The following is a 13,721-nucleotide window of genomic DNA, read 5'->3' as shown; positions in this document are numbered from 1 at the left end:
AGTAACAAAACTTCCAAAACACTTACCTCCATGTGGGGTTCAAAGGGACAAGTACACCAAAGGTTGCCTCATCCTTCTCGTGAAGAGAAAGTAGATCAAGCCCTCTGGGTGACCCGAACACTTACCCCGACCTCCACTGTGAAGGAAGAGTGGGCCCAACTCCAACCTGGTCCAAATCTTACCTTCCCCTGTGGTATCAACGAGCGGGAGCAGGTTTGTAACAAAACTACCCGAACAACTTACCTCTCCGCGGGGTTAAAAGGGAGGGCTAAGCTGGAGGCTGCCCAACCCCTCCTATAGAAGAGAGAGAGTCCTACCCCCTGACTACTCGACTACTTACCCCAACTCCCATCGTAGCGAGAGAGCGAACGACCTTATAACGTCGCTTGAAGAATTTACCTCCTCAGGGGAATCCAAGAGGTGGGTTGACTGGAGGCACCCTGACCTCTCCCTGATGGAGTGCAGGTAGATCTTTTGACTGCCCGACTTGAAGCATCGATTGTGACAACAAGACTTTGGGCTATGATGGAAAGATGTCTAGCTAATGAAGGTCCAAAAAACAAAGGGCCAATGGCTAATGGGGTCGCGGTAGTCATAAATTTTTAGTGCCAGGAGGGTGAATCGCAATGTTTGGGAAGACGGCATTCCCCTAGCAGTGCTGGGTGCCAACCCCCCCAACAAAAAAAAAAAAAAACCTAAAGGGCCAAGCCAACAAAAAGGAAAAGTACAAGAAAAGCAATGCAAAATTAAAAAAAAAAATTAATTAAGGGTAAAAAGTTACAACTTAAAGTTTCAAAACAAAGAACGACAAATTGCAACCTAAAGTCTCAGCATCAAAGGCGACAGGCCAAGGACATCAACTAGCGGGGTAAGGATTAGACCTAATCATATCTTGCTAAAGGCTGGAAGCCAACGACCTCGTCAATTGCTCTTGATTACCAGGCCAATCAAAGGATGCATCTCAGTGAAGCGTCATCAGAGAGTGCCACTGTTGGTGGAAGCGGTGAACAGAGATCTCCATCACTATGAGGAACCAACAACAGCTATGAGAAGGCCTTTTGCTGCCCCTCAACCTGAGATCTCTCAAAATAAAACCAACTAAAAAAACAACACTGAGGGAGAATACGCCAAGAATCAGAACGTCTAGGAGTGAAGTGTCATCAGAGAATGCCACCTTCTAGGGGAAATGGCGAACAAAGATCTCTATCACTATGATGAACCAACAACAGCTACGAGAAGGCCTTTTCTGCCCCCTCAACCTGAGATCTCTCAAAATAAAACCAACTAAAAAAAAAAAAAGAGAAGGCCTTTTGCTGCCCCCTTAACCCAAGATCTCTCGAAATAAAACCAACTAAAAAAAAAAAAAACCTAAGGGAGAAGATGCCAAAAATAGAAACATCTCAAAATTGATTTCTACGTTAAGAGTGACCAAGAAGGTAAAGTTGTTCGACTGAGTCGAAGATAGCCCCCACAACGCCCCAGCAAATTCCCAAAGCTTGAAGAAAGAGACTACATTTTTGTATGAACACGCCACTTGGCATGAAGGAAATGAAGAAAGAGAATTCATTTCTACAAAATAAAGATGAGCAAGTTACAACCACTCGCGAGCCAAGCTTGCCAGGTCGGGGAAGGGGATAAAAGTGAAGCATTCCAATGCATGGAAGAAAGAGCATGGAAATGCCAAGGATGGAGAAAAAGGAAGAAGGGGAGGCCTTAAATAAGCAGGTGTGATGGTTGACATTTAGGGCAGTTGGTGCCCGCGCACCTAATTTGATCTCCGCAAAGCACCTGATTCAAGCAACATAAACCCTATGAAACGACATGGGAGGAAGTAACTGATACACAAATTAATAGTGGAAGAGTCGAGGGGCACTTTAAATGCAAAGAGAAACTGTCAAATTTATCCATGATTATAGAAGCTCAGTAGCCGCCAATAGTGCATTGGAAACAAGGGATGGCCCAGTCAGTATAGTTGAGACATGGGGAGGAAACACGTGGAAGCTGCTAAATGTACAATTGAGTATCCAACAAGAAAGAAAAGCATAAAGGCTCGACAGGGTAAAAACTTAATTAAGGGCCAACAAGGAGAGAAGACATAGTGCTCGGCGAGGTATGACATTGCGTGCGGCCTAACAATGGACTGTGGTAGAAGAGCGGGAGTCTAGATGAATCCTTATCGTGTGCACACAATTAAAAAATAAAGAAGAAGAAAAAGAGAAGAAAGAAGAAGGGAGCCAGTCAGAAATTAGTTAGGAGCAAACTATTGGACCAATGCACCTTAAACGGTGAAGAAATATGCTCATTAATGCTCAAATGTTTACATACAAGACACTTAAGGGCAGTACAAAAAGAAAAAGAAAGGAAAAGCTAAGGAGTAGTTGCGTAGGGTTCCAGCTTAGATCTTTCAGCCTCTGAAGCATTAAGAGTCAGAGCAGGTGGGTTTAGGTTAACCGAGCACTTGAAGGCATCCGACATCGAGTCCATCCCCAGCCGCCGACCATGCCCAAAAGCATCTTCGTCAACATGGACATTATTGAGGTTGAGGCCATGCAGGAGCTTCTCATACTCCTACAGGAGTGGTTGCGAACTCTCCAAAAGATAGTCCTGTAGTGACTTGAGGCCCTCTATGCACCCCCAAGCCCATGTAGCATCATGAACATTTGGGACCATCTTCAGTTGGTTGTCTAAGGAAGAGGCGATCCCTCGTGCGTGAGAAAGACCCCTATCGACGTATGCAACTAGCTGTTCCTTTGCTGAGAGGCTCTTTTGAAGATCCGCGACTCAATCTCTCAGTTCCCTAACTAGCCTAGCGTCCTCCTTTGCTTTCTTTTTCAGCTTCTTGTGGGTAAGAAGAAACTCACGCCCAGTAAGATCGGTGCGTCCGGGATGTGAGCTCTGTAGGGCTAAGAGCCAAAGAACACAATAGTCAGTCAGATACCTCCAGGTATCGTGATGAAGTTGTGATGGGGTAAGGCCAAGAAGGTCCAGCATCTCCCGAACTAGATAGGAAAAAGGCAACCTCAGGGTATTAGTAAACATGGTGGGAAAGAGGGTAACCTTGGACAAATGGCCTTGGGAGTCAACGACGCCTTTGTTTGGGCCTATAATCTCAAAAAATACCATGTCAGGAACTTGGTAGGCAGCAAACATGTTCTCCAACCTACGACGATTGATAGTTGAACGCCAACCACTACCGAAAAAAGGCAAACCAGTGTAGTTGCTCTTTGCAAGGGTCGCCAACTGTGCAGTTCTCTCAAGAGCAATTGGAGGAAATGGGAAAAGCAATGAGCAAAGAATAGTGAAGGAGATGAATGAGTGAGGAAATTGTGCTACGAGAAAAGAAGATGGGTGATAGCCTCCCGTTTATAAGCAAAAGAGTAATTGGTTAGCAGAGACAAGTGGCGAGAGGGCGAAGAGGGGATGATTCAAATTCTGAGAATCGAAAACAACGAAGCAACGAGAAGGTAAAGCGCCATCCGATACGATTGAAAGGACACCAACATTCACCGCCTTCGGGAAGCACGTCATTGGAGTCCAATGCTGAAGTGACATCGAAGCCAGTGCCCCCTCAATGCATGACTATACACACAATGATAGAGCTAGGTGTAGTGATGAATTCCCATCAGCCTCACCTGATGGAAATTAGTGGGGTAACTGTAAGGGGATCCCCCTTATAGCTTTGGGTTTGGCATTAGCTTGACTAGGCGGGAAGGGGGCAAGGCCCATTGCCCGATAGAAATGAGTCCCATCAGTCCAACCCGAGAAAGGGGTGCGTCGACTAGACATCTTCTTGGATAACGTCCGACCTTCGAGTACCTGACTAAATTGACAAGCATGAAGTAAGGGGAAACCCTTAAATTTCTGACACTGCTTCATCAACTGGCCACAAAAGAAGCCAACAGGGCTAAATCAGACGGGGAACAATGCCGCATTAATGGCAATCCAACCTGAGCCAAGCGCCGCATTAATGATGCCGCCACTGAGCCATGCCGCATTAATGAGACTGAGTAAGGAATCATTAAAATGGCAAGGGTCCATAGAGACATAGAGGATTGGTCCCCCCAAGCACATGTATAAATAGCCACCTTTAAGTATGAGGGAATCTCTTTGACTCTCCCCATCTCTCTCTAAAAATTTATTGGCCAACACTCTACAACTCTTACTGATTTTGGCATTAGAGGCTCCCCGGCCCTAGGTCACCCTCCTCAAACCTCTCTTTCTTGGTGTTGTGTAGGCTTAATAACGAAGGCCCAAGTTCCTAGAACCTAACCCAATGGGGTATGAAACACGACGTTAACATAAGCCGTTAAGCAAAACCATGTAAATTTGTGTCCATTTTATTTTATTTTTTTGTTTTATTTATATACGTCATGTATAAAAACCATAACCACCATCAAAGTGAAGCATATGCTGAACAATAAGCTGTTGGGCACTGCATTAGAAAAATGCACCAACATTCTTTGTCCTCAATTCGTGTAGACTTTCAATTTCAAAGCCAAGGGTAATTGTTCGAGCAAGAATTTGGGCCCATAGGAGAAGAGATCAAGCTTGATTAGGATTAAACAAGACACATGGCTAAAGAGATGCATTAAATGCGAGAGATGACTTAAAAGGCAAACGAGAAAAAAATGGAAGAAGAGCTACAAGAGCAGGAGACTTCTCATTTATATCTTCTTCTTTAGCGCCTTATTAATCCCTATTTTCTTCATGGCCAATCTTAACAGAGAGATTCAAGGGAAAGTGAGTTTTATCAAACTTTAGTAAGTTTCACGTCCACAAGACTTGTGCACGTAGACCATAGAGCATAACCAAGCTAATTTTTTTTATCCATTGTATTCTATCATTTATTTATTTATTTATAAAATCATGGATGCACACCACAATCTAACATTAAATAAATTCTATAATATAACAGAAAGTTCAATCACTCAACCCACAAGTAAGACAACAAAATTTTTGACGTAAAAACCCTCCAATGCGAAGGGAAAAAATTATGGGACATTAGTTTAGTTAAAACTCTCCCTATCAACAATAATGACTTTTTATAAATTGTCTTATCTAGAACAATCGCTAAAGGCTACCAACATTTAAGAATACAAATATTCTTTAATTAGCATATAAATTCATCACCATAAAAGTGCATTCCAACTTGAATATTAAGGAAGACCTTATCTATAATGACCTGAAATAAAACCTAAAACCTTGAAATTTTGAAAGGATTCCATGAATCGAACGATTAAAATTCAATGAGCTATTTAATGTGTATTATGTAACTAACTCATTAAAAAATAATTAATTATAATTATATTTATAATGTTAGTAGTTACTAATTTAGTACTTTAATATTCATAATGACCTATATTAAAATTCTAACATTTTACATATGGTTAATGAATATTAAATAATTTTATCATCCATAGATTATTTATGCTTAGTTGCAATTTTAGTATCTTAAAAAAGATTATCTAATTACTTTAATTATATGTAAATATTAGAGTATGTATCTACATAATAACATATATTATCATATGAATTAAGTTTTTGAGACTTCACTTTTTTATCATATGATAATATTAGCTAATTAATAGCATATATTATTTTATATTTTATATGGTTAATAATGATAGATTATATAAACATTACATAATTAACTTATACAACTACTATATAAAATAATATATTATATAAAAAAATATTTAAAAAATTTATACATAAATATTTTAGTCAATCCAAAAAAAACCACACACAGATACTGGACCTAAACCGAAATTTTCATACATATGGACCGAGATTGACCGAGATGAATTTTGGTCCGGTCCGATTGGTTTATCCAGTTCGGACTGAAAATTTTCACCCCTAGAATAAATTGAGGAAGTTCCTTTAATTAAATATTAGATTTTATATTGTTTAGATATAAAGGGACAATTCAATAAAATGTAGCAGCTCATTCGATGACCATACAGGATGTGATTGTTACAAGGGTTTATGAATTCCTTATGGGACCGTTTGCTTTGTTGTGGAGAAAAAAAAAGGGGAGGGTCAATAGATAGATTGAAAGATGAACGTGGTAATATGAATCTTACCCTCATTTTATAAGCACGCTCACTCTTGTGACGTTTCTCAAGAATGCTTCACAATATTTGAAAATTACGAATGTTAACAAACTCATCTGCAGGAACGGTAGGTTTTTCTTTGAATTTTAAAAGATTCCTTGACATAACACGAAAATGTTTCTTTGGATTTTAAAAGGGGCTCTCCCGTTGTCACGAGTTTTGTGAGAAAGAAGAGATTTTGTAGAACTCAAGAAAAAGAAAAGCTACTTTCAATAGCTTGGTATGATATCCTTTCAATCAGCCGATATAAATAGTTTTGGCGCCAAGATCAAACTGTACAGTTAAACTTACGTAAATTGACGCTTACTAGTATACTTAACCCTGTACCCCTCTTGATTTTCCAGCGTTCACGTGTTTTTCAGCTTTCCATCTTCATTTGTGTGAGCGTGCCTGAAGTGAAAAATACCGGTAAGTCCTCGTCCCTTGGCAAGTTGTTCCAGTTCTTCAATCTTATGTCTAAGAAGCTCAACCTCTTTAGCCAAATCTTCATCTCTTTGCTTCATTGCCTTAAACATTCAAATAAAACATCACCAACTTTTAATATCTTCACAGAAAAATAGATAAATTATTGACCTCTTACAAACATTGTGAAAACCCCATCAGATAGGAAGCATTTGAATCACGCCTTCTTATTTTCTTAACCGACAGATGCAAGAACTTACTGAAGTTCCAAAGAAGTTAAAGAGTATAAATTATTCTTGATGGTAGAGCTACTTTGACATACTATATAAAAAACTCTTGATCCTCTTCACCACTCAAGCAAAGCTTGTGAGACTTTTCATCACTAACATAAAAAATAAAAATGAGAGAGATTTTTATTTTTATTTTTATTTTTATTTTTATTGGCACTGGGTGTCCAGGAATAGTGTCCTGACTAATCCTGGGAGGGAAGATCGGGACACTCAACCAAATTTTAGAAATCATTGTGTCACCATCAATACTCTTTTAAAGATCTTGTTTATCATATAATCAATCAAATTTATTAATATATTGAACTATTCTTGTGCATCGTGCAAGTTTATGACTGTTTTAATAGAACTAGAGGCTATCCAATACTTTACACCAACTGGGTACACGGGGAACAAATGATACACTGCCTGCATAAGATTATCCTCTCTCAAAACAACCGCAAGCGTTCTCCATAGACATATTAGTCAATTACCAAGGAAATAACTGAATCAGCTTTGAAAGAAGGAAGATTAAGAGCTTCATCTGAAGGATACTAGAAGAATAATTTTTTTTTTTTGAATAATACTTGAAGAATAATAAAAAGAAAAAGGACTCAAGGTCCATTATGTGTATCCTATATCAGAGGAAAAAACAAATAAGTACCTGCAATTCCTGCCTGCACAATTCCTCCTTTCTTGCCTCAGATCTAGAACTTCTTTGCACCTCAAAAAAAAAACAGCAGCACCAACAACCTACAGATCAAATGGAGAGTATGAAAGTATATCGAGTACATACATTGCCTCAAAGCATCATGAATGAAGTAAGAATGAGATCAAAAGTGTAGCAAGAAGCCATTCTCCCAAAACCGTGCGTACATACAAAATTAATTTGTTTCAGGTTAATAATGTACTCGCCAAATTGACAATCAGTATGTCTCTCAATACCCTTTTCCCTGACTAGAAGCAAAAAACGACAACATAACATTTGGCTGAATCATAACTATTTTTATTCATAATTGTCGATTTGGCTTCCTCGAGTTGAACTGGACATATATATTATCTTATATGCCAAGCAAGTACAACATTATCTTTTGTCATATTGTCATCTGCACTTGGGCATTTCCTAGCAATGACTGACACTAGGAAATCTGCAAAACATAGATTAACATCCAAGATGGGGGGAGCCTGCTGCAGGCATTAGGCAAAACAAATGACAAAGAGACTGTGAGCTAGAGCACTTGCCATAATTTAGCAGACAAGGGAGCCTCCCTTCAATGGGCACCCACTTGCCCCAGTCTCTATATCAAGTGTTTAAGATATATGAAAACTTATAAACAATTGCCCCCCCTGCCCCTTTCTCTAAAAATACAAGTTGTGGTGTGGTTAATTAAGATCCCTTTCAGAAAATTTAAAAAAAGGGCACCCTGAAATTATAGGGCCTCATTCAGTTACACAGTTCAGATGAGATAAGATAAGATATTTTTAATAGTAGTGAGATTTTTGAGTTAAAATGATATGAGATGATTTGTTAAAAAACATGTGTTTGAATGATGAGATGAGATGAGATGAGACAGTTTTTATTTTTTGAGATTTGATAAAAATGTGGGTCCCACCAATAGATTTGATAAAAAAAATAAACTGATTTTGAGAAACGACAAGCGGCGTGCATGGGGAAGGAAAAAAAAGTTAAAATGGTAGGAAATGGCAAGTGGCATGCATGGGCAGGTAAAAGAAAAAAATTAAAATGGTATTGGATAGGACAGCAAGTGGTGTATGCACATTCTATGCAGCACGTTCGCTCCAAAAAATTCCTGTATTTGAAGGAGGACTGCGGGTCAATGAAGAAGACACTGATTTTGCACTGTTCGGCAACTTTTTACTGTATATTATCAGACTAATTGCCTTTGGTGAACACGATTGAGATAAGATACACTTGTTATTTCGCAGTTTGGATGGAGAGAACAAACCAGCCGTACAGTTAAGATGAGATACAAACCGGGCCTAGAATTCATGGGTAGATCAAGTAGAAAAAGAACAAAACAAATCAATGGGATTTAAAATGGTAGTCCCTTTCCCTTGGCGACGAAACAAAACAAAATAAAAACCCTGAGGTTCTAATTCTACTTAGGGCTAGTTTCACTGTTGGAATGCACTGAGATCAACTAAATTCAGTCTAATTTTAAGCTAAATTTAACATCCAAACACAACTCTCAAATTACTAAACTTATCTCAATTAAAAGGAAAAATATAGTTGCGTGATTGGTCAAAAAGTAGATTTTATTGAAAACAATGTTAATTTAAATTTTAAGTATGAATGAATCAGTATTGGTACAGAGATTAGTATGCGACTATGATTGTATATAGCAAAACTCCAATTAAAAATCTCCTTACATGTGAGACCCATAATTTTTTTCAACTCAACATCTCTTTATACTTGGGATTCACATCCTTTTTCAACTTTCCATAAATAGTACTAAACTCATCTTAACATCTAAACACATCTTAGATGAGCCCCTCACATAACTCATTCTACCATTTCAACTCACTACTATTTATAAAGAATTCAGTTAAGCTCAATATCCAAACACAAGCTTAGAATGTGGATGCTGCTAGAAATAACAGGGAAAGGGGAAGTGAAAGGGAAATAGAGTAAACAGAGTAAAAAAAATTTTAAAAAAATAAAAATAAAAAATAAAAAATAAAAAATAAAAAAAATAAAAAAAAATGAGGAAGAATAAAAAAAAATTACAACAAAAAATACTATTTTTTCCATAATTGTAAAACATAGGTAAAAAATTCTTTAAAACATATATTCGTAAACTCAACCTGACTGTTTAATTTTTTTGAAAAAAGAAACTAAATGTTAATGATATCTATCAACTTGCTTATTCATGCTGAATGTTATGGTAGTTTAGGGTTTCCCCCTCATGATTTATAAGGTCTATTTCTAACTACTTATCTATTGTAGTGAATTGAAATTGATTCTTTTAGGACTTCTAATATTCTAATATATTTCTTAGTTAAATATCAGGATGTTTTAACTCTTGATAACTTTAACCAAACTCATTTTTTTTAATTTATAAGTAGCTTTAATCAAACTCATTACATGGTAGATGTACAAATTGATATTCTATGGAAGTATTAAGCCTTTCTTTCTTTTTTTCCTTTTTTTCTTTTTTTTTTTTAATGAATAAACATGGTAGTAGCAGCTGACCAAGGTTAGTACTATATCAAAAGTGATTACAGTGGCATCGTATCTACTATAATACTTGGTAGGAGATTAGACTAGCCTGACAGGGAATTCTTTATCAAGTGTGGTCAAGCCGTATCCACCCCACTGAAGTCACAGTGATAAGAAGTTGATGGGGGAGACAATAACAAATTTGTAGTTGTGATACACCATACTCACTTAGAAGTCATTAGGAAGGGAGAAATTCTTGCTCTTTATAATGATTCCAAGGGATTCCAATTACACAATTGACTAGTCTTTTTGGGAGTACCATCCAAATACGGCTTGGGCCTTCCTTAGGTCGTTACAAATGGTATCAGAGCTCTTCTAAACTAGAAGTGTGGGAATTGAGCCTGCCACCTATGATCGAATGGTTGGAATGAGGACGTTGGGAATTTAAGGGAGAGAGATTGTAATACATAATACTAGGTTATACATGGTGAATGGGATCCCACATTGCTTGAGTGGTAGAAGTTTTTGCTCTTTATAACAATTCCAAGGGACTCTTCTTGTACCATTGACTAGTCCTTCTAGAGTATGGTCTAGATGTGACTTGGGCTTTTCTTGGGTCATTACAATAGCTCATCGTCACTCAAGGAGACTCGAATTGATATGAGCTTACATCCATGAAACCTCATGAGAGTCAGCTTTATCGCTAAACTAACACCCTTCTGTGTATAAAAATTGAAGTTTCATCTCTAATTGCATGCAAAAATCAGATACACTTAGGCCACGTTTGGATTTAGAAAGCATTTCATCTCATCTCATCATTACAACTTTCTAAAATTTCTACACAAAATATAATAAACAATTCAACTTTTTCAAATCTCAAAACAATAATAATATTAAAAAATAATATTCTAACAATATTTTATTCAACTTTCATCTTTCATTGAAAATCATTTCATCTCATCTCTAAATCCAAAGTAGCTGAAATCAGTTACCGTGAAGACAAAGAGCTCCTTGACAATATCTGCAGCAGCTTGAACAGCATTCTCCTCATTAAGTGGGTGTATTTCAGCATCAATTGTGTGACCATAAATACGTCTTTGTGTTTTTGTTGTGAATCGATGATTTGCCTAATTCAGAATCATAATGAACATATACCGTAAATCATCACATCTAAATTCCAAATTACCAAACATAAAATTTTGACAAAAATTATAAACATAAAAAATTAACAAGGTTGCAAAGTGGTATTTTTATCTATCTTTCCTATCAAATGATTCCCTTATAGTGTGTCATTTAAATCCACATTGTTCCTTTTGTTGTGGTGATACTTAGACTAAAAGAAATGCCTTGTTTTTATTTGATTCCATCAAAATGGTAAACGCATGAGTACATAATTAGCATAAAAGTGTTCAAATGAATGGAATAAAAAAATATCCAATCTATGTAAATCCAAGGACCAAAACACCCAGCATTCTCTAAATCCCCATATGTAAAGATTCAATAGGAGAAACACACTGAACTTCAAGGAATTTCCAGCAAGATAGTGAAGGCCAAAAAATGGATATCACAACTCAAACATTAGTATGTTTGGGCCATGATTTACACTATCTATTTCAAATGGCTTACATGACCTCAAAATTCCTAATAATCTGCTTATAATCATAAAGTATCTTCACTCATTTCATGTGTGAAGTTGAAAGAGAAAACAAGTTTCTAACGAGTAATTGTAAGCATGAGCTTTGATGAGATGATATTCATTGAGATTACATAAAATTTGATCTAAATCGATCATTTAGTGACAAGCTGCCTCTGTCAGCAATGATTGTCTACAGTCAACTCAACTTGGACAAGTTCAGCAAAAAGGCATGTATAGGTATCCCAGCATGGGAAAACAAGAATATAGAGTGTGGATATAACAGGAAGATAGAACTAAGTAATTATTTGCTAATTAAACTCATTTTCTCAAGCCAACAAGACTCACTAGGCACACATATTTTTGTAAAATTTCACAGCCAGAAGCTGCAGCAGTCGCACCCAATTTATCACAAATGAAATATACATTATTATTAGGTCAAACCACCAAATAGAGCAAAATTTCCATCACAATTCTATAATAAATTTCCACGATGAAAATAAGAATAAATCTCCCTCTAGCAGAAAAACCAAAATTGAAACTGATAGTCCTGACAGTAAAATAATTTGAACACACTTGAGAAAGCTAAAAATTCCTACAAACCTACCCCCCACCCCAAAACGATTTTTTTTTTTAAAATAGCATTAATGGTTATCCATGTTACCCAATTCTCATCAACAACAAAGAAAGAAAGAGGAAAAAAAATGAAAAACTTTACTCTATTTACATACCAATTGCGAACAGATCGGCATCTGATCAAATAGTCATCAAATAAACTTGAATCGCTCAAAGATAAGAAATATCAGCACGCACCAAATCTAGGTTCAAAGCCATAATTGAAAAATGCATGATATCAACAACCCATATACAAACTAGCGACCACACAGATATTTCTACAGTACAGGTACAAAACACAAAACCGAATCTCCAAACGGAACTAAAACAAGAAATCAAGCAAAGATAACAGGAATGAAAAGAACCCATATATGAAAACCGAAGGCAAAATCAGAACCACGAGTGGATTAATTAAAAAAACAGAGGAAGAAAATAAATGTAGAGAGAGAGAGAGAGAGAGAGAGAGAGAGAGAGAGAGAGAGAGAGAGAGAGAGAGAGAGAGAACCTGGGCAATGTTAATAATGAACTGCCTGAACTTGGTGTGCAAGCTGGCCTCCTTCTTAAGTCGATTGGCAATGGGTTTACAGATGGTTTTGAGAGCGAGGATTCCCAACTTTACGACTGGCAGGATCATTTCTCTGCGCAGCTTCTTTGTGAAAGGCAATGAGGAACTTGATTCATTAAAGCCTTTTCGGCCCTGTAATTGGACAAAATGCGTGTGAGAGTCATGGGCTCGTAAAGGAAGATATAGCTCAAAAGTCGACCGTTAGGGGAGGTATCTGGGTTTGGAAAGCTGTGATTCTTCTCTTGCGTTTAGACAAAGCGGGTTCGCGACAATGCGTGCAAACCAAGACTACAGCCTACAGGAGTAGCGCAATGGGTGAAAATTGCAATTTTTGAGGAATCGGGGTGGCAAAATGATGAAATTGCAATTTCCCATTTTTGATTATTTTCCCATGTCCATTTCTCTTTTTCTCCCTTTCGCGTCTTCGATGTCCTTGCACCCTAGTTGTTATTGGATCTCTCTCTCTCTCTCTCTCTCATCCATCGACAGTAACCCCTCCAACATTTTTCACGATAGGTAAAATCCCCATCTCACAACCTCACACAAAGACCTCACGGTAACAATTTCATCTCTCATAATCTCACCCACATAGTCCTCCTGTCTCTCATTCCATCAGCTTTGAGAGAAATTTTGTGCTCGATTTCGAATTGTGCTCTTACCATTTTGAATTTTTGTAAGTCTATTGTTTTTTTTTTTTTTGAGAAATATGTTTCATTGCATTCATCCATAAACGAAGTTACAACTGTGACTTAACAAGTAAGCCAACTAACACAACTGCTTAGGAGCTTTCCCGCACACAAGGTAACGGACATTGTCTTAACTTCTAACAAGCTCTGTAAGACCAGAGACGAGGACCCCTCCAACCTCCAAGGAGGCAGAAAGCGGGATACAACTGCTACGAACAAACAGTCCAATAGCATATAACTACACTAAACCTAGAAACCGA

General features: G+C 37.4%; 1 pseudogene; it reads right to left on the bottom strand.

Moving 5' to 3' along the window:
• Nucleotides 1-6,305: 6,305 nt before the first annotated feature.
• LOC122304060 lies at nt 6,306-13,383 on the bottom strand (annotated as a pseudogene).
• Nucleotides 13,384-13,721: the final 338 nt, after the last annotated feature.

This window comes from Carya illinoinensis, chromosome 3 (assembly GCF_018687715.1).
Source record: "Carya illinoinensis cultivar Pawnee chromosome 3, C.illinoinensisPawnee_v1, whole genome shotgun sequence".
NCBI classification, from domain to species: domain Eukaryota; kingdom Viridiplantae; phylum Streptophyta; class Magnoliopsida; order Fagales; family Juglandaceae; genus Carya; species Carya illinoinensis.
This window is presented reverse-complemented; position numbering and strand designations above follow the sequence as displayed.